Source organism: Tasmannia lanceolata, unplaced genomic scaffold, assembly GCF_043159265.1.
Source record: "Tasmannia lanceolata isolate RefF3 unplaced genomic scaffold, GAP_Taslan_0.1 ptg000008l, whole genome shotgun sequence".
NCBI lineage: Eukaryota > Viridiplantae > Streptophyta > Magnoliopsida > Canellales > Winteraceae > Tasmannia > Tasmannia lanceolata.
In genome coordinates, this window is record NW_027518685.1 from 60,875,857 (window position 1) to 60,898,075 (window position 22,219).

Below are 22,219 nucleotides of genomic sequence, written 5' to 3' on the forward strand. Positions count from 1 at the left end.
TGTCAAGATGCTGTCTTCTCAGATCCTAATTTCGGTTTGATCATGATGCTGTCTAATCATTCCGCTTTGTCGACCTGTCAAGATGCTGTCTTCTCAGATCCTAATTTAGGTTTGATCATGATGCTGTCTAATCATTCCGCTCGGTTGATCTGTCAAGATGCTGTCTTCTCAGATCCAAATTCAGGTTTGATCATGATGCTGTCTAATCATTCCGCTTTGTTCATCTGTCAAGATGCTGTCTTCTCAGATCCTAATTTAGGTTTGATCATGATGCTGTCTAATCATTCCGCTTTATAATCTCCAAATCCCTGAGTGGCTTAATTAGAGGCTGTCTAATTATTCCATTCTGTAATTTGTGAGAGTCTGTCTCACTATCTCTTGAGAGTCCATCTCAGTAGTCTTTTCGAGAATCTCTCTCGTCAATTCATCTTATCATTCCCTCTCGATGAGAATCCGTCTCGTCGATCCATCTCGTCCCCCCCCCCTTGCATCCCTTCCGTTCGAAATCTTGGGCCAGTCAAAATGTGTTGTCTGCTCGGCTTTGGCTTCCGTGCGACAAGCACACTCTGCCAAAGAGGGGCATCTGTAGACACCCCATTTTGACAAGGCCTTAAATTCCCAAAAATTAAATAAGAACTTCAAAATCTAGCGAAATTCCCAAATTCCTGAAGGCCTGGGCCCAGAATGAGGGGAAGGCCTGAGTCTTTGAGTATCTTATGGCGCATATTTCTGGGTACAAATCCCCAGGAGGTTGTTAGTATTCTCGAGAATCCCCCTGCAAAATTTCAGGGCAATCGGGCGAAAAATGGAGAACAAGACGGGCGAGTGTGTGGCATCATCAAAACTGGCTGTGCTCATATCATTCCCCTCGTCCGATACAAAATGAGGGTGCGCCCATGTCGGCCCATTGGTCAATCGGTGTAAAAATTCGGAACAGGTTAGCGCGGCTATCGAAGCAGGGTAGTATTGGTGCTATCTCTCTTTATTACGAAAGAGGGGGTTGAAAACAACCAAGTGAGGGTGCTCATTGATGGAAATAAAAGCAAGTAGGGCATAATGGCAATAGGGTAAAATCACCTTGTCCTAGGGGTATTTTAATAAAATGGGCATTACTTTCTTTGCAAGCAACATGCATGGGCCATTGGATTAAGAGATGAGGTGTAGGGTCTAGATTAGTTAGAACATTTTAGGGTTTTAGGGTTTCTAAAAAGGAATGCTTGTGGAGGAAGTAGATCAAGGGTGGAGATCACCCAAGGGAAGGAAGCTGCCACATAGATGGTTGGGATTAGAGCTAAGGATTCAACCCTAAGTATAAAACAAAGGGATTTCTTGCATGAAAGAGGAGGAGATTCCAAAAAAAAAAAAAAAGGAAAAAAAGGAGAGAGGGAGAAGAACCCACAGCCACCATCTTCTTCTCCGGCAAGCCCGCCGGAATCCGGCAAGCCTACAACCCCTCCATCTTCCTTCTCCATTCCTTTCTACCACCACCTCCACAGCCACAACCTCCACCTCTGCGAACCCGAACCCTAGCCTCCATCAGCAAAACCCATTTAAAGAAAAAAAAAAAAAAAAACAACACAGAGAGATAGAGGGAGGACGAGCCGCCGGCCACCACCATCCCTCCGGCCAGCCTCTCCTCCCCCCACCTTCCTCTTCTTCCCCATTTTCTCCACCACCTCCCCCATCTTCACCCTCTTCAGCACCGCGGCCAGCCGGAATCCGGCGAGGCCAAACCCATCTCCGGCCGGCAACCCACCGGAATTCAAGCCACCATCTCCCTCGTTCTACCCCCTCCATCTTCCACCTTCAAACCCCTCTCCACACCTCCCAAACCCAAAACCCAGTCCCATCGAAAAACCCCTTTTTTCTGCAACCACAGCCATCATTCTCTTCCCACCGAAACCACCCTCCTCCTCCACAGCCGCAACCTCCACCCTCGGCCACCACCTACCAAACCCACCTCCCCCGACACAGCCGCCCTCTTCTTCTTCTTCTTCTTCTACCCTCCTCCACCATCCTAACCTCCAAACCCATCTCTACCCAAAACCCATTCGGTTTCCACCAAACCCTCACCACAACCCACCTCATTAAACCCTCCACCAAAACCCCATCAAAAACCTATCCCTTCACCCATCATTTTCTCCGGCCGAACCACCGGAATCCGGCAAAAAAGATAAAAACACCATCGCCGGCCACCCTCTGCCATCCCCCCAAACTCGTTTTCAACCTCCACCACCTTCTTCCCCTTTTACCCACAATCCCCACCTCCATTTCCCTTCCTACAGAACCCTCTGCCAAAACCCATTTCATTCCACCATTTTTCATTTTTTATTTTTCTCCATCAGCCACCACCACCTCCTTCACAGCCGCCCACCTCCAAGCCGCGACCGCACCCAAACCTCTCTCCACTGCCAGCCACCACCACCTCCTCCGATCACCTCTCCAAACCCTTTTATTTTCTCCACCAGCCACCGCACCTCCCTCTCTGTCTTTTTTTGCGATATTTGTCGCAAAAGAAAGAGAAAGAAAGAGAGAGAGAGAGAGAAAGAGAGAGAAAGAAAGAGAGAGAGAGAGAGAGAGAAAGAGAGAGAGAGAAAGAGAGAGAAAGAAAGAGAGAGAGAGAGGAAGCTCTCCAAACCCCTTTTTTTTCAAGTCTTCTCCGCACCTCCCTCTCGGATTTTGCGATATCTGTCGCGAAAGGAAAAGAAAAAGAGAGAGAGAGAGAGAGAGAGGAGGGGGAGCTCGACCCCGAACTTCGTCTCCTCCAGCCGGCCTCTGCCCGTCCGCCAATCGCACCCATTTCCACCGATCATCCTGTTTTGGCATCCCGCCATCAGACCTGGGTTCGTAGCGATCTTCAGGTATGTCATTCCTCCTCCTCTAGCAGCTCGGGTAACATTTCCATTTATTGGTAATATTGATCGCACTAGATGTTTATCCTTGCTTCGTTTCTTTCGATTGAATGGTGTCTATTGCATCTATTTTGGCCCTGAGCATCGGGTAATGATTGTGATCGTCGGTCCTCTTTAGTTGTGGCTTTGATATATGTATTTGAATGCCCTGAGATTGCAGATGGAATGGGCTATGATTGGGGTTTGCAAATAAACTTCAGTTGTATTATACTTTGATTACAAACTAATTTGGGACTGCTCGGTCCTCGCAAGTTGGTCTTGGTTTTTTAATGCACTCTACAATTCTAATTTTTTTTTTTTTTTTTTTTTTTGGATACCTCTGTGCTTACAAATCGAATTTAGTTGTATTACTCTTTGATTATCCTTGCCACCTGTTAATGATATCAGGCTTGTGATTCCCAATAGATTCGACCATCCAGTTGGCCTATGGGGTATTCTTCCCTTCAGACGCTCTTGGCCAATATTGATATATTCACTCAGGGCATCGGTAATTCTTGGTCATTTTTTCTGACTAGCCGGTTGTGTGGTGAGACCCTAAGACCATTTTTCTTCTCCCTGCTAATTGGGCTTTCTTTGTGTACTTCTAATTGAATCGTAGGAATCTCGGAGCCTGCCCTTCCCTTTTCACTCATTCTTTTGGGGTTTGTGTTGATGCTTGGGTTTCGTCTTCTAGAGTTTCCTTTCGTTTTTAGAGTCTTCGCAGGTTAAAGGATTCCTTTCTCTATAGAGTCAGTCGTAGAGAGTTTAGGGGTCTGTCCTACCGTCCTAGGGTTTGGGAGCCTGTCCTACCCTTGTAGAGTTTAGGATTCTGTCCTATCCCTTCATAAAGTTTGGGATTCCGCCTTTCCATCTTCCAGAGTCCGTTTTCAGCATAGGAGTCAGTCCTTCAGTCTTTCAGGAGTCTGTCCTATCATCATAGGGGTTAGGATTCTGTCCATCCTCTCATCAAGTCGCGTAAATTTTATCCGCTCTTGCAAGGTATAGGATGCTGTCCAACCCTTGCAAAGTCGGGATTCTGTCCAATTCCCCCGCAAAGCATAGGATGCTGTCCAACCTTTGCGGGACATCAGGAGTCTATCCTACCCTTATGGTGATAGGATTTTGTCCTCTTGTGTCAAAAATTCAAAAAACACTTCAAAAGCAACTAAAAATCAAAAATCTCAAAAATCTCGAGTCATTAGGAGTAGTCAGGTCCGAACTACGGATGGCTTGATCCCTAGCTGAGGGGTACGTAGGCAGCTCAGGCGTGCTGCTGGCACCCTGAGTGCAGTCATCATTTTTGTAATTATTTCTCACTTTCCTTCCGAACTACGGATGGCTTGATCCCTAACTGAGGGGTACGTAGGCAGCTCAGGCGTGCTGCTGGCATCCTGAGTCCAGTCACCCTTTCTTTTTACACTATTTTCACACACCATTTTGCAAATATTTCCCACAACTTCATAATTTTCACAACTTCAAAACCTTCCAAAACTACAAAAATTCTTCAAAATAACTTTACCAACAATTTTCAAAAGATCCTCCCATAGAGTTAGGAGTCGGTCCTAGGCGTTTGGGGGTGTCGTAGAGTGGGGAGTCTGTCCTGATTGTGTTGCTTTGTCATGTCCGGTCGTGTGAGTGTCCCTAGAGTTAGGAGGCCTCAGGTCGTGGTCGGTTAGACACTTAGTCGAGCCGATGGCTAGACTAGAACGCGCTTAGATAGCCCACGGTTTTCCTTAGGACACACAGCCTAGTCACACCTAGGGTGTAGGGTTCACTGGCATTAGTTAGGGCATACAGGGAGTCCTAAAAATCACCATTCACTTGAACTTAAGTAATGTCGCAAGAAGCTTTAAAAACTAGTCGGGTCTAGTTAATCGAGTCTAGGATAGCGGTTCTAGAGGGTTAGGCGTTGTAGTTTAGCATAGGTCGCCGAACTACGTTGGCTCTGATTCTTCCCGAGGCCGGGATACGTAGTGCAGCTAAGATGGATGGCCATCTTGGTCCGAGTCAATTATCACCTTAGAGTTTAGGGTGTGTCGTGTCGAGTCATTGGTTGTGCTGTATGTTTTGCTGTGTTTTCTTACTTTCATGTACAGATCCTATACCTTTAGATGTAGCATGCATGTGTGTGCCCACCAGAACTTAGACACCAATTAGGCATGGCACTCATAATCTAGCTATTCTTAGGTGACATCTTTCATTTCCTTTTTGTGCTTCTTATTCATCTCCGAGACATGCATGATTAGATAGACGTTATCTCGGAGATCTTCGTTCCCATTTCGCATGATTTTCGCCCAAAATTCTTCAAAATTAATAATAAATGGCATAAGAGACCAGGTGCTCGCACTTGGGCGAATTGGGGGCGCCTAACCCCTTCCCCATTCGTCATCAGGCACGGACCTTTTATATATCTCTGGTTATCTGTTGCGACAGAGCACAGCATGGGATCCAGGGCCTACTTCCTTGGATGGCGACTCTTTCTTTGTTTAAGGTGCGTCTCGAATCCGGGCTAGTCCCCGAATCGAGAGGTATCTCACTTCACATCGCCGCTCATGCTGTGAGGGGCACTCTTTCGAGAGTTCCTTGGTGGAGCTCTCCTTCACGTGGATGATCCCGAGACGCGCGTGGGGGCACGTCCCCCCGCCTCTCTCGGATCGGGGTCCACAAAGTAGCATACATGTTCTTCGGTATGTGTATAAGTCACCTCCAAGTTCCCACTTTCTATAGCAACCCACACCTGCATGAATAAAAGAAATATAATGAAAGGATAAATTGACAGCTCTTGTGCATGCACAACATAACGAGTCACCAAAAGAAAGTTACCTTAATTGTTTGATCCAATGAACATGATAACAAAAAATTGGTCCCAAGAAAGAACAGACATCACAGCTGAAGTGTGGTATGCTGGAGTCTGAATGCATTGTAAAGAAAGAAAATTCCATAGGTTATAAGTTATAACAGTGACCTATAAAGAAAGTGCATATCCAGAACAAGAAAAATGGATGTTTTCAAAAAAAATTAAGAAAAATGGATGTAAGCAAAAGGAAATTTTTTTTATATGCATGAGCTATAGAAGAGCAATTCTCAGAACTCCAATATCCAGAGCAAACAACATGAGTAACAAGTCACACCATCCTAGGGAGTGAAGAAATTGTCTAAAAAGGCCTCAATTTTAAAAGGTTTAAAATTTAGCAAAAGAATAAATAAAGTATATACCATTCCAAGGAAAATATCTTGATGAACGATGATGATTTTTAACACTTTTGGATCTTCGTCATGCACACAGATGAAAATTAGACAAGATCTTGACTGTTGACCACCTCACAATGTTACTAGGGTCGCCATCTTGCCTTTCGACCCATGATCCGGCGTCGCACAATCCCAAAAAAGATTCATTCGTGACCCATATTGCCAAAAAATGGCGACCCACGGGAGAGAAAGAGAGAAATGCACGTACACGAGAGAGAGAGAGAGAGAGAGAGAGAGAGAGAGAGAGAGAGAGAGAGAGAGAGAGAGAGAGAGAGCATCAGTTTGTAAGGGTACACCTTCGATAATGTTCTTAGAGGGGAAGAGTTTTTTTTTTTTTTTTGAAATGGGGGGAAGAGGTTTACGACGACCAAGACATCGTTGGTGAGGCCATGTTTCCTTTCTCTTCATGTTTTTTGCATTGCTGATTTCGTTGATTTGATTGATTGCTGCGTTTTTTTATACTAGTTGGTTTTGTTCTCTTCCTTTTTTAGTACGGGTTTTTTAATGGCAACTTTCTCTTCCTTGTTCATTCATATGTAATTTTTTGGGTTGGATTGGAACCTGAACTTTTCTTTTGGTATACATGAGGTTTTTTTTATATTGGGAAATGATATCAACATGACCATATTTTGATATTTTCACTAACGCATCTTGTCTTTTAGTATTTAAAGACCTGTTAAAAGGTTATTACTGTTCCCAAAAAGCTGTCACAAGCCAATTAAAAAAGAAAAGACAAGCTTGGTTTGTGCAATTATTAAAACATAGTTGTCGTGATATCATTCCCTTTTTATTTTGTTTACTAAATGTATTGAGAGAGAGAGAGGGTGTGCACCAAAGGAACCCTAGGCATCGCACCAACCTTGGTAAGTAGACTTCACATCTATTATTTGCAAAAAAGCAAGAAAAATGATTTTTAATCATTCATCAATTCATCAGATCTCCTAGAACTAGAAAAGTACCATCAGGCTTACAATTTATAAGAAAAAAAAAGAACTAAAAAGTTCTAAAACCCTAAACAAAATCTAACAATTTTGGACTAAAATACCCTCTAATGACTTAAAACCCTCTCCTCACTTAGAATTCACATGATACGTGTGGGGCCCATTTAGGGGTCGTTATCCCTTTAGGGCCAAATATATTGGAGGAAATAAGTGTAGCAAACTATGGTTGATGTGGAGAGGGAGAAGATCCTTGAATGGGAGCAGCCTTGTGATTTATTTATTTTTGTCTTATCGTCCCAAAAACACGGCCAAGGCAAATCCTAGTCGACTCAACACAATGCAGTGAATACTCGATTGACACGGCTAAGTGCTTGGTTGATGCAGTCATAACTCGAGTGTCAAAGGAGTTTCAGTTGACTTTGTAATGCAAAACACGGACTCTGACAATAACGAGGCCATGGTCAAAGGGAGTTGACTTGGGGAAGTCCACGATGACGCGAGGGAGATTTGAAACTATGGAATAAATCGCGGATGGAAGGAGGCAAGAATGTGAAAATGTTGCACAACATTGATTGATTGAGGCACATCCCAACTTACGGCCTCGACTTTAACTGGGTCGGCTTTGATTCCATCAGCCGACTCAATGTATCACAAGAAGGTTAAACAATTAGTTATAAATACAAACCTTGAGATTGGTTCTCTCAACACTTCAAGTACTTTCTTTACGTGGGAAACATGCTCGTCATGGTTCATACTGTAATTGAGGATATCATCGAAGTATACACTCCTGAATTTTCCAATAAAGGGTCGCAGATCTTGGTTCATCACGCGCATGGAAGTGTTTGGTGCCTTGATAAAACCAAAAGACATCATTTCAAAAAAAAAAAAAAAAAAAAGGAAAGGAAAAAAGTAGAAATCTTGACAATAGTCTTCTAAACCTCGTCATATCGTATCCTAATCTTGTGACACCCACTTCGAGATCAAGAAAGATCAAAATCAAGAAAGATGGTTGGTAGGAGTATAAAAGGGGAAAGCTTTACAAACCTAAACAGGACGTGTGTGGATAAAATGGAAAAAAGAAGGGAAAAGAGAAATGAGACTAAAAAGAAAGAAATATAAGAAGATAGATGGGAGATGGAGAAAAGGATGTAAGAAGTGAGAAGCATAAGAGAGTGTCGGCTAATAATCACAATCTAAAGGGGATGAGGGAGAGAGGAGAGGAGGAGGAGATAAAAGAATATAAAAGTGACGGGGTAGAAATTGACGGGACATGAAGCATCACAATTCGGAAAAGGCATCACATCCACACGAGAGAAAAAAAAAACTTCAAATCTTTATCCATTCCATCATTGCATCGCATTTAAGAAAAGTGTTATGGGGCTACACACACACGAAAAGAAATAGAATTAGAACGTTCTAAATCCTAAACAAAAACCTAACAATTTTGGACTAAAATACCCTCTAATGATTTAAAGACTCTCTCCCCACTAAGATTTTCATAACACATGTGTCATGCCTATTTAAAACAATCATACCTCAAAGAACTTAAGTGATTTTGATGCAAAAAGGCTCTACTACCTCACTATGACTTAAAAAGACTAAATAACACTCTCATTGCGGGTCAATCAATTGGGGAACCAGGGACTCAACTAACATTAAGAACTTTTCATACCGGTGGAGTATTCACAGGTGGTATTGCAGAACATAACACTCTAAAACTAAATAAAACTCTTTTAATATTAATGATGGGATCTTCTAAACCTCTTAATTCTCCATGACATTTTGGATGATCTGCATCAAACTCTCCACTTGAAGAGATCCGGAGCCGTCAAATATAATGATTGGAATGATGGGTGGGAGTTTATCGACTTTGATCCTTCTGTACACGGTTGGCCCTTTCAGCAGACAAAGTATTTCCAACACACAAGAAGGTTTGGACGATTGTGATTTCGGTTTGAAGTAATGCAATCACAAGGTCCGTCTTTGACATATTCCGTGTAACGTGTTAGCTTACGCAGAAAGAAACTTGATCCCTATGCTTCCTTAGGTATATAAATTTCTGCTCATGCGCCCTTGAGTAAGTAGTAAAAATTAGGCGGGGTACAAACACTATAATCGGTGACTTTGTTGCTGTGATCTGAAGCTCTTATTGATTATGTAGAACCGGTCGCCTTTTCCAGGATGTTGAATAATGTTTGCAACTCTCTTGATCCTCATATAATGTTCACGAGCCATCGTCTAATGGAACCAATTATGAAAAATGATGGCCGCATGTACTGTCGAAGTTGTCGTTGGATAACGAGTGCAGCCTTCGTTTGTCACTTGACGTCAAGCACTTTCCCTAAATCCTAGCACACTAGCAAGGATATGGATGGCTGAAGTAATTTGTCTCTTGTATACTTTCCTCAAACAAAATATTGCCAGTTTTCCATTACTAAAAGTAAAGCACGAAAACAGTGCAGCCCTACGTTGGTTCCCTACTAGAAAAGGTGATGCAAAAAATTCTTGACAACATACTCAAGAGATTGACTTACTCTATTCCACCTATGCATCATCGGTAGCTTGCATTGAACAAATATATTCAATCCGTAGAAATAAAGGACTAACAAATATTTTGGTAAAGTGATATGAAAAAAATACATGATGCGATCAACCTGCCCAGACTGGCAGTGGTGAATTTAATGTGACCATATGGTGAATCAACACACTATTTCTAGAAGCTTTATGTCCCCAAAAAACAACTTCACACCTTATACTTGTAACAAATTTGGTTTCCATGATCTAAGCTTAATGGCCTTCACAAACCAATGCAATCAGACATTATAAGTATTCCAGATCTTAGCACATTCAGTCAATACAGCAACACCATGTAATATAATATAGCCTTTGAACCATCTTTTTCAAGAAAGGATAACACATTCACATACTACAACAAGAAAATAGAAAGGAAAGGACAATGGAATTACATGATAGGAAAAAATATTTGATTTTGCTCATTGGTTTACTTAAGCATTCAACTGGTTTACTTATTCAACAGTCGTTCTCTAAGATATAACTAAAAGTATAGGATTTGCAGTATGTGTTAAACTGATATATACTTGCACAAATGTTCAAACTTCAAATGACAAACAGAAATGGAAAAAGATTTTTCCTAATAGATTATCAACACCAATTTCTGACAGACAAGTCATTTAAAAATAGAAGATACCAAACAAACTTCCAAGCCAATATACAGCCATCCTGCAGCAACAAAAGAATGAATGTGTTGTGTATCACTAGTATGAAACAATAACATACAACATAAGGACATGTTGAAAGGGAAGCAAAACAAAAATACTGTGAGTACCAAAAAATATCAATGACAGTTCCACCATTCATTGCATTAGAACACAAAAGAAGAAATGCTGCTATGCATACACATCATTTATTTTTATTTTTTTTTAAAATTATGTTGTCGAGAGAGTTACATGTATTCCAGCAAAAAAGCATCTCATTGCTAACAACTAGTGCATAGACTTGTCCAATGGGTCCGCTAAGGCTTAGCTCAATGGAAATTTGGGTGTTCCAACCCTGCAAGAATCCCATGATCATGAACCAAACAAGAGAAAATTCTTATATTTGACCCTTATTCCTAGCTATTTTGCCGACATCCCCTTTTTACCTTGACAAAGTTGGGAATTCAGACAAACACCCATGGACATTCACAAATCATGCATCCAATTTCTGTAATACCCGGTCCCAAGTAATTTTTTTTTTTTTTTTTTTTTTGTAGTTGTCCTTATCAAAGTGAACATATGACTTTTTCTAATGGGTGTTGTTATCAAAATTTATCTTACTACTATTTGTTTGGAATGGGTGTCATTATCATAGTTGAGCATATAGGTATTTGCTTATAATGGGTGTCATTATCAAAAATCAAGCCCAAGATTAATTGCTAGAAATGGGTGTCGGTATCAAATAAAAGTTGTGAAATTTTCTTGAAGGGGTGCCTTTATGAGTTAAATGGGTGGGTAACTTGAATGGATGGATGGTTTGGATTAGCCTAATTAGCACATCATAATCCCTAAACTATTGCTATGACTTTTGGGCTAGTGTAGCTGCAAATTAAAGATGGAAATGGACGGTGGTAATAATGGGACCTTAAGAGACAAGTGGGATATGGAATCTTCACTCCATTAGGAACAGACCTTCCAATTGGGGCTTATTAGAATTAAGCAAATTTTGACTTGGGCATGGATGAAGGAAGAGATTTTTGTTATTGTTGGAAATAATGCTATCAATTAGAAACTCATGCTATAATTGGAGATTACTGTGCACGATGCTTTCCTTGCCTCTCCCCAAATTTTAAAATGTAAAAGATTCTACCTTTTGTGACATCTAATGGAAAGGGTGGAAATGGCAATGGGAAGGGCTAATTAAGGATTGTACAACCACTCATTGCCATGTAGCTTAGAATTTCCTTTGTAATGTGATAAAGGCTCACTATGCTGATTTTTTGGTTTTCTTCACCACATACCTTATGCTAATACCCACCTCGATTTGCACACAAAACCATCAACCAAATTTAACCTCCCAACTTGTAGGGTTTCTTGCTCTCAATCCTATCTGCTTTTAGAACTTCTCAACACTTCTAGCATCCATCTCCTTCTAGAACTGTAGAACAACCCTATTTCTCATGATTGTTCCGACCATTTTCGTTCCCTTGTTGCCATAACCTTGCGTCCGAGAATCAGGGCCTACAAGACCTCATATTCCATCACGTATATCTTGAGATCAACTACGGTTGGGTGGATCTTCATCTTGAACAATCGCCAAAATTCTGTAAGTTCATATTCTTACTCAGTTACCTTCTAGTTTCAGCTTTGCAAATTCCCTTCCTTGCCAAGAACAAAAAGGAGGAAAAGAGTTGTCTTAATTAATTAATTTGGTTGGGCAGATGGGATTGGAGTTTAGGTGCGATGTGTTAGAAAGGAGTTTTTAGAGCCGTCTTAATTTCTTTTTCTTTATTAAGAGGCACAATCAGATATGAAATCTTATTTAATAGGGACTGTTACACATTAGGATAGTTAAATGACCTTGGTTTACTTACTAATGTGAAAGGGAAAAAGAGGAGTTTTTGTCGGGTCAACGTCGTCCTAAAGAAAAAAAAAACAAATTCAGAAATTCGTGCAAGAGGTAGGTGATCCTACCCTATGTCAGTGTATTATCAAATATTTACATTTAGCTAGGTTGAAAGCTTTCTATTACAATTTTTGCATATCTAGTCTCACTTGGAACTTGTTTTGGAGAAGATTTCTCACTGGCCGTTTTTGAGCATGTCATTCCAAATAGTTGAATGTCATTATGCATGGTATCCTTTAGTCTTGAAATGTTTTCATTCCTATACATAAAAAGCTTTATGAAGAACATGATTTTGAAACTAGAATTCGTGAAGCAAAAATTTGAAAAGCATTTTGTTTACGATATGGTTTCCATGGATTGGAATGGGGGGGGGGGTCCCCTATGGCTTGAAGCGTTTACAAAATTTATGGCACAGTATTGCAAACATTAAATTGCTTCTCTCTATATTTGTATACAGTCTTGGTATGGAATGGATTCCGCCAGTAAGGTTGATCTCTGGTGGGGATCTAGTGCCCAACCTGCCAGTGGGTGAGTACACTGGACGTGATCACGTAGACCGGTCAAATTTTATCTGCCCGTAAGGTTGATCTCGGGTGGCCAGTAGGGAGTCCTCTGGCTATTGATAATATTACATTGCACGCTTTTGGACCTGTGAGTCCTGCGAACGAGTGTTCGCCTTGGGTTACGCTACTTGCCAATAAGGTTGGAAATTGGCCACAGAAAAGGCTGTTAAGTATTTGATTTCTAAATGGAAAACTGCACAACCAAGTGGTTGAAAATATATATTCTTTGTCATTGATTTCAAAGTGGAAAACTGCATAACCGAGTGGTTGGAACCGTTTTTGTAAAAACATGTATTTTTCTTATTTAGCTTATGTAGAAATGATTTTCTTGATTCTTATCAATTTCTGCATTGGCTAAATTTTATGGCATGTTACTTCTTTTCCGCACCAGCATTGTTTTCGTTTTCCTATTAGCTGGCTTGGATTTGAAAAACCGGCTGGGCTGTTAGCTCATTATGTGGTTTAACAATTTTCAGATACAGTGGAGCGACAGTAGACTTGCTGAGATCAGGCACTTGGATCGGAGCTTAGGAAATTTCTTGCTTTCTTTCATTATTCGAGTTAGAGACTTTTGTTATTTTATTAAGGTGACTGTTATCGAACAAGTATTGTTGGATTTAGACTTATGGACCTATATATGTATTTCATTTGAGCTTTAATTGAGACTAAAATTTCTACATTTATTTGTTGCTCTGAATGTTGAGAATAGTTGATTGTAAAGGAGCCTTGCATGCTTGTGGGGGCGACCCTATAGGCGGCGGCGGCTGTCACGTGCGCCTTACCTCGAATTCTGGGTTCGGGGCGTGACAGAAAAGTGGTATCAGAGCTTAGGCTTTAGATCCTTAGGAAGTTTGAAAGTTTGAAATTAAGATGTTAGCGCCATTCAAGTTTTTCATAGGTCTCTTAGAGCTCGGCTTGTGATATTGTGGATTTTGGAATATGACTTAGAAAGTAGTGGAATGTTAGTCATTACTTGCCTGGTGTGAGAGCTTAAATTATTGTGTTGTAGACTATAGGAATCTAATTTAGACCCTCGAGAAATTTTTGGAGAACTTAATAATGACTTTGAGAATTGTTAAGGTACTACTTATGATTTTACGAACTCTCGGAGCTTAGGCTTATGATCCTGTAGGCTATGAAAATACAATGGATGACTTTTAGGAAATGAGAGAATAAAATATGATTTTGAGACGAGTCTTTGAATGGTTGAATTTTGGGAAACTAGAGAATAAAATACGATATTTAGATGAGTCTTTCAATCTACATATGAATTATTTAACATTTATTGATTAATTGAAGACATATTAATTGTGTGAAAATCTCGAGTAGCCGGAAGAGAAGATAAACAGTTATCGGCAAATCTTACGGTATTGAAGATGTAAAAATTTTAAATTGACAGTGGTTGAATCAAGTAGCTACCGACCATGGTTATGTGAGTCGTTTCAATGAAAAGTTGAAGACTTATATTCAGAGCCAACTATAATTTAAATTGAGGACAATGAAAATCAACATCGAGTAACAGGGAGGATGTAACAGGGAGGATGTGATGATGAACTCGTACATTCCAAGATCACTTATTTTCGATATGAGATTTAGTTTGCTCGAAAAGAGATGTAGAGTTAGTTCATGTGGACTAGGAGCCTTTGGTTAGGCCTGTGAATTAACCATGCTGGCATGGGACAATATGGTGAGCTCGTTTTCCCAAAAGGCACTAGGTCTATCATGAGAAATAGTTGTGTTGGTGTGAGATAATTCGAGCTATTTATTTGTCCCATGGACGTGACTTGGAAGTTGAGAGTGGTTCCCTTTTGGCTGTGTATTGTAGTTTGTGTTGGTCTTATTTTCTTATACATGTTTATTTATCGATAATAAATAAAAGAGAAGCTTCCATTGAATAGAGTGCGCAGCGGAAGCCTGGTGAGGTTGGTTCTTTTCACCAATGTCAATCTCACTTGTGATCAGCCAGTAAGCATGGTAGATATGGAAGAATCCAGTTTCAGGAGGTGCATCGTTTCAAGTGTTAAGTTCAGTTTAGAAATCGTTGAGAGAGAGAGAGAGAGAGAGAGAGAAGAAAAAAAGAAAAAAAAAACTATTCTTGTATGTGAAATTCGAGGACGAAATTCTTTTTAGGGGGGTATGATGTAATACCTGGTCCCATGTAATACCTGGTCCCAAGTATTTTTTTTTTTTTTTTGTAGTTGTCCTTATCAAAGTGAACATATGACTTTTTCTAATGGGTGTCGTTATCAAAATTTAGCTTACTACTATTTGTTTGGAATGGGTGTCATTATCATAGTTGAGCATATAGGTATTTGCTTATAATGGGTGTCATTATCAAAAATCAAGCCCAAGATTAATTGCTAGAAATGGGTGTCGGTATCAAATAAAACTTGTGAAATTTTCTTGAAGGGGTGCCTTTATGAGTTAAATGGGTGGGTAACTTGAATGGATGGATGGTTTGGATTAGCCTAATTAGCACATCATAATCCCTAAACTATTGCTATGACTTTTGGGCTAGTGTAGCTGCAAATTAAAGATGGAAATGGACGGTGGTAATAATGGGACCTTAAGAGACAAGTGGGATATGGAATCTTCACTCCATTAGGAACAGACCTTCCAATTGGGGCTTATTAGAATTAAGCAAATTTTGAATTGGGCATGGATGAAGGAAGAGGTTTTTGTTATTGTTGGAAACAATGCTATCAATTAGAAACTCATGCTATAATTGGAGATTACTGTGCACGATGCTTTCCTTGCCTCTCCCCAAATTTTAAAATGTAAAAGATTCTACCTTTTGTGACATCTAATGGAAAGGGTTGAAATGGCAATGGGAAGGGCTAATTAAGGATTGTACAACCACTCATTGCCATGTAGCTTAGAATTTCCTTTGTAATGTGATAAAGGCTCACTATGCTGATTTTTTTGTTTTCTTCACCACATACCTTATGCTAATACCCACCTTGATTTGCACACAAAACCATCAACCAAATTTAACCTCCCAACTTGTAGAGTTTCTTGCTCTCAATCCTATCTGCTTTTAGAACTTCTCAACACTTCTAGCATCCATCTCCTTCTAGAACTGTAGAACAACCCTATTTCTCATGATCGTTTCGACCATTTTCGTTCCCTTGTTGCCATAACCTTGCGTCCGAGAATCAGGGCCTACAAGACCTCATATTCCATCACATATATCTTGAGATCAACTACGGTTGGGTGGATCTTCATCGCGAACAATCGCCAAAATTCTGTAAGTTCATATTCTTACTCAGTTACCTTCTAGTTTCAGCTTTGCAAATTCCCTTCCTTGCCAAGAACAAAAAGGAGGAAAAGAGTTGTCTTAATTAATTAATTTGGTTGGGCAGATGGGATTGGAGTTTAGGTGCGATGTGTTAGAAAGGAGTTTTTAGAGCCGTCTTAATTTCTTTTTCTATATTAAGAGGCACAATCAGATATGAAATCTTATTTAATAGGGACTGTTACACATTAGGATAGTTAAATGACCTTGGTTTACTTACTAATGTGAAGGGGAAAAAGAGGAGTTTTTGTCGGGTCAACGTCGTCCTAAAGAAAAAAAAAACAAATTCAGAAATTCGTGCAAGAGGTAGGTGATCCTACCCTATGTCAGTGTATTATCAAATATTTACATTTAGCTAGGTTGAAAGCTTTCTATTACAATTTTTGCATAACTACTCTCACTTGGAACTTGTTTTGGAGAAGATTTCTCACTGGCCGTTTTTGAGCATGTCATTCCAAATAGTTGAATGTCATTATGCATGGTATCCTTTAGTCTTGAAATGTTTTCATTCCTATACATAAAAAGCTTTATGAAGAACATGATTTTGAAAACTAGAATTCATGAAGCAAAAATTTGAAAAGCATTTTGTTTACGATATTGTTTCCATGGATTGGAATGGGGGGAGTCCCCTATGGCTTGAAGCGTTTACAAAATTTATGGCACAGTATTGCAAACATTAAATTGCTTCTCTCTATATTTGTATACAGTCTTGGTATGGAATGGATTCCGCCAGTAAGGTTGATCTCTGGTGGGGATCTAGTGCCCAACCTGCCAGTGGGTGAGTACACTGGACGTGATCACGTAGATCGGTCAAATTTTATCTGCCCGTAAGGTTGATCTCGGGTGGCCAGTAGGGAGTCCTCTGGCTATTGATAATATTACATTGCGTGCTTTTGGACCTGTGAGTCCTGCGAACGAGTGTTCGCCTTGGGTTAAGCTACTTGCCAATAAGGTTGGAAATTGGCCACAGAGAAGACTGTTGTTAAGTATTTGATTTCTAAATGGAAAACTGCACAACCAAGTGGTTGAAAAAATATATTCTTTGTCATTGATTTCAAAGTGGAAAACTGCATAACCGAGTGGTTGGAACCGTTTTTGTAAAAACATGTATTTTTCTTATTTAGCTTATGTAGAAATGATTTTCTTGATTCTTATCAATTTCTGCATTGGCTAAATTTTATGGTATGTTACTTCTTTTCCGCACCAGCATTGTTTTCGTTTTCCTATTAGCTGGCTTGGATTTGAAAAACCGGCTGGGCTGTTAGCTCATTATGTGGTTTAACAATTTTCAGATACAGAGGAGCGACAGTAGACTTGCTGAGATCAGGCACTTGGATAGGAGCTTAGGAAATTTCTTGCTTTCTTTCATTATTCGAGTTAGAGACTTTTGTTATTTTATTAAGGTGACTGTTATCGAACAAGTATTGTTGGATTTAGACTTATGGACCTATATATGTATTTCATTTGAGCTTTAATTGAGACTAAAATTTCCGCATTTATTAGTTGCTCTGAATGTTGAGAATAGTTGATTGTAAAGGAGCCTTGCATGCTTGTGGGGGCGACCCTATGGGCGTGCGGCGGCTGTCACGTGCGCCTTACCTCGAATTCTGGGTTCGGGGCGTGACAATTTCCATGCCCAAGTTAACAACCCCAGTTCACTATAACAACACATACATACCACATACATGAATTTGCATAAAATTCATGGTAAAGGGTAAGTTAATCCAAATACATAACACATAACCAAAAAATGAAATGAAAATTGAACAACATCAATACCTTCCCAGTCTGACAGTCTCAAACGCGAACATATTCATCTTTTCTACGGATCATCAATCAAACAGCCTTTCTCATTCATTATGTCTATGCAACACTCAGGATGTTCTCTTTAGAATGAAAGATATCATACCTAAAAATTATTTAGGGTGAGAGACTTATGGTTTTTTTTTCGTTTGGAATGGATTCTCTGGTCCAAACTTTAGATGTGCAAAACTCCAAAGTAGCCTCGAAATTCATGACTAGAAAAATTAGGGGTGCAATTCGGTCAAGTTCAACTCCAGAAAAAGCCGGGTTGGGTTTGGTATCTTTAGGGTTGGGTTCGGGTTGGGTTTTACTAACCCATGTTCAGTTCGGGCTTGGGTAACCCGACTCTAGTGAAATCAGTCATTTTTTTTTATCAATGGTTTTAGTTTTTAATTTGTACATTTAATGCTTAAAAACTCAGGATGGGTCCGGCTGGAACTAGGGTTGGGTCGGGTTCTAGTTGGAAAAAAGGGTTCCTCACGTTAGGTCAGGTTGGAACTCTGGTTGGGTCGAGTTCAGATTGAGTAAATGGTTTCTCGGGTTGGTCTCAGCCTGAACCAACCCGACCAAAATTGCACCCATAGAAAAAATAGAAAGAAAAGAAAAGAAAGCAAAACTCTAATTCCTAATCAAATTATATCAAGAGCACTTTTAGGAAAATGAGATTACGTTTTGGAAAAAAAAAACATCAACCATTGGAGCCAAGTCCACTAAAAGACAAAAGACAAATGGAGTAGCTCAAACGGTCATTTCAGTCCCCTTTTTGTTTTTCAAACGGAATCCCGTTTTCAAAAGTAGATCTATTCAAGGCCCTTCTCCCGCCCTTGCGTAAAGAGGCCCTTGCATCTATCATTCCTCTAAAAATATTGTATTCCTCCCAAATTAGCTTTGGCAAATGAAGGCTAAGTTGTCATTTCTCGAACTCCTAATACCAAGTCTCCCTCGTGGTAGGGCTTTACATTCTCCCTTTGTTTAACTTACCATATCCCAATGCCAATTTTAATAAATTTTTTACCATCTTGGATCTCCCATTGCCCAATGATGAAAAATGCATACCCTAAATTTCTTCAATTAATTCTTTGCACTTTCTTCAACTTTCAAAGATGCCTAGATGTGTCCTTTTCTGTAATTTCGCACAAAAGATGATAATAGTTTAGGTAGCCCCCTCTAAGTAGTATCTTTGAACCCAAGTCCCTCCAAAACGGCCAAAACTCCCCCCGTACAGCTGCCCTTCCCCTCACCTTCTTTTTCTTCATAAATACAACTCCAATCTTTCAATCTTCAAACCCCTCTATTTCTTTACCTCATGGCAAAACTAACAAAAAAATCTATGGCAATCACAATAGAAATAGCTGATGCAGCTTCTTGGTTGTGTGCCCTTGTTCTAGTAACCCTAATCTTGCTCAGTTCTCTGATGGAGAATCCTCTATCACAAGAGCCAGTGCAAGGGAAATTTGGGCAGAGGCCGTGTGATGAGATTTACGTAGTCGGCGAAGGTGAGACACTTCACACGATCAGCGACAAGTGCGGCGACCCCTACATAGTCGAGCAGAATCCCCATATCCAAGACCCAGATGATGTTTTCCCTGGTCTAGTAATCAAGATCACTCTTTCAAAGCCTAAGAATTTATAAGGTGTAGTTCAATTGTCATAGAGTTTGCACTGTTGTATAGAGCTTTTGAAATACTATTATTTATATAATATATAGATTACTATCTATGCAAGAAAGCTTCCTTTTGGAAATTTATCTACTTAGATAACAAGAATTTATGGTTGGTTGCAGAAAAGCTTGTCAAAGTTCTAGTGGGTATTTCTTGTAACTGTGTAAAGAGGTATATTTATATAGGTGCTTTGGATATACATTGTTTGTTGGTTTTGATGTGATTTCTGTTGGAGAAAATGAAGTAATGTGTTTGTCATGATGCTTATCAAAATCTTAATGGGGGTTTTTCTCCATGGATATATAAATCCTTGGATAAGCTGTTCTTGGGAATGTACCCTACTTGGATATTTAATCTCGGATTATCTTTAATCTTTGTTCCTCTGATATTTTATAAAAAAAAAAACAAAGGTCTAAGTGAACATAGAATACAAGTCTATCCAAGGATAAAATAATCCCAAAATTATCATCCGGAGGAGAACAGACCCCAATGGGTATTTCTTGAACTTGGATAGAGAGGAGTTATTTACGTATTTTGGGCCAAAATTATCATAATAGAAGCTGTTAAAGGAAGATGGTTTCTGTTTTTTCTTTTTCTTTGAGGATGTGAATTCTTGTAGTTATCCCATTGAGAACAGCCCCCAATGATTTTTTCATACACCTCCAAATAGATAAGCTATTTAAGCTTCTTTTGGGCAAAATTATCAGAAGATGTTGAAGGAAGATGGTTTTTGTTTTTTGTTTCGTCGACCAACGGGTATTTCTTACATTTGATAAAGAGAAATTATTTAGGGTTCTTGGGCCAGCCAAAATTATAATAGAAGGTGTTAATGAAATATGGTTTTTTGTTTTTTTGGTTCTATGATGGGAGTTCTTGTAAGGAAGTGGAAGACAAAAACTGTGTTATCGGTTTAATCATCAATTCGAAGACCCAAAGTTGTGGATTCTTCCGCCTCGTCCCTACTAGAGGCGTGGATAACAGTCTCAATGATCTTTGGCTTGGATTCATGTGTTTTGTCTCTTTGTCTCAACATGTCAGAAGTAGGGACTTGTGTAACCGAAATGATCCATGGCATGGGTGCACTTATTCTTATCTATTCATCTATATAATGGGATTAGCTAGGCAATTTAGTGGAAAGCCATTTCTTTAGAAGATTTGGCCTTATTCATTTAATTTAATTCATCTGGGGTGGCTGTTCTCTTATGCAAAAGTCAGCCATGCATGAAATGGCTTTGTGCGGATCGCAATTGACTTTTGCATGAGAGAACAGCCACCTAGACTCAATTTTCCATCCAGTGCCCGCCCTTATCGTCACAATTGTCAGAAAATCTTCGTCTTCAATCTCTCTTCGCAACGCAATAAAGAAGTCTCACAGTTTCTCTCGGCTCTGGTGTAGGCCACAGTCGAAGAAGTAGTCTAGTCTTTTCCCTTAGCAGTTTTTGTCTTATTCATCTATTCACCTGAGGTGGCTCTTCTCTTATGCAACACGAAATTGAATAGGAAATCCCATCTATCTATCTATCTATACTATACGAAATTGAGAGCAGCCCCTGTTGCATGAGAGAGCAGCCACCTCAAATGAATTAAATGAATAAGAAAAAATCTGTTGAAAAGTGAGCCTCTTTGGCTGAGGTGAATGAATTAAATGAATTAGTGTACCAGGTTTCTTCATCATGGGAACTAGTTTCTAGATTCATGGGAACTAATTAAATGAAAAGGTGAGCTTATGGGAGAGCGGTTGTTTCCAACTGGACTGTTCTCTTTAGGACACTTTCCTGCTTAGGAGACATTACTAAACCTAAGAAGCAGGGAATCCTTCTTGCACTCGTACTCTACCTAAGAAGCAAGTTAGATTCCTGATTTTAACTAGGTGTCAAGTGTCGTGTGCTCATAGGAAGTGTGGATTTTTCCCCCAACAGGTATCAGGCCTTCATAAAATTATAAAAGGGCAAAAATTAAGTTTACCTTTTTAGAAAATATTTTAAAAGTAAGGGCGGTTTGGATGCATGGAATTTTTTTCAAGAAATTATTTTCTATAGAAAATGAAATATTCAGCAATTGGTAAACTTATTTTCACGGAAATTTTATTCCAAATTTTAAATTCTCCCTGTTTTCAAGGAAGATTTCAAACCTACTTGACCTGGAAATTTCGTTTACATAGAATCTTATTATTTTCCATATGAAAGTTTATTTCATAACCACCCCCCCCCCCCCCCCCCCCCGAAATACTAAATTAAACTTTTGTTGACTAAAAGAAGCCCGGCCTTATTGCCCTTTCTGTTGGATATTTTTGAAATAGTTTACTTTCTTATATAGAAAAGGGAGCTGATATTTCCGCTCCACTTTTAGACCAATCCACTCCAACTTGGAGTGGATTGGTCTAAAAGTGGAGTGGAAATATCCAAAGCATAGGGGAGTTGATATTTCCGCTCCCCTTTTAGACCAATCCACTCCAACTTGGAGTGGATTGGTCTAAAAGGGGAGCGGAAATATCAATTTCCATAGAAAATTATGTTTTTTCAAAGAGACACTTCTTTTTGTGTGAAATGGTATTTCCAATCAAAAGACACTTGTATCCTTTCATATTCAATAAAAGAAGGGTTGGGGTCTCATTTTAATAAGTCTCTCTTTTCTATTTCTTGTTTTGAACTTGGGGTGCAAGCCTTGTTCTTAGTGTAGCAATTGTATCCTTGGG

General features: G+C 39.7%; 2 long non-coding RNA genes across 2 annotated transcripts; both read left to right on the forward strand.

Annotated features, from left to right (window-relative positions):
• The first annotated feature begins 11,520 nt into the window (after nt 1–11,520).
• Nucleotides 11,521–13,446, forward strand: LOC143883698 (uncharacterized). The gene is made up of 2 exons (XR_013252481.1): nt 11,521–11,902; nt 13,242–13,446. It is a non-coding gene; the product is annotated as an uncharacterized LOC143883698 (long non-coding RNA).
• Nucleotides 13,447–15,459: 2,013 nt separating this feature from the next.
• LOC143883697 (uncharacterized) lies at nt 15,460–17,557 on the forward strand. The gene is made up of 3 exons (XR_013252480.1): nt 15,460–16,012; nt 16,291–16,366; nt 17,353–17,557. It is a non-coding gene; the product is annotated as an uncharacterized LOC143883697 (long non-coding RNA).
• The last annotated feature ends 4,662 nt before the right edge of the window (nt 17,558–22,219 follow it).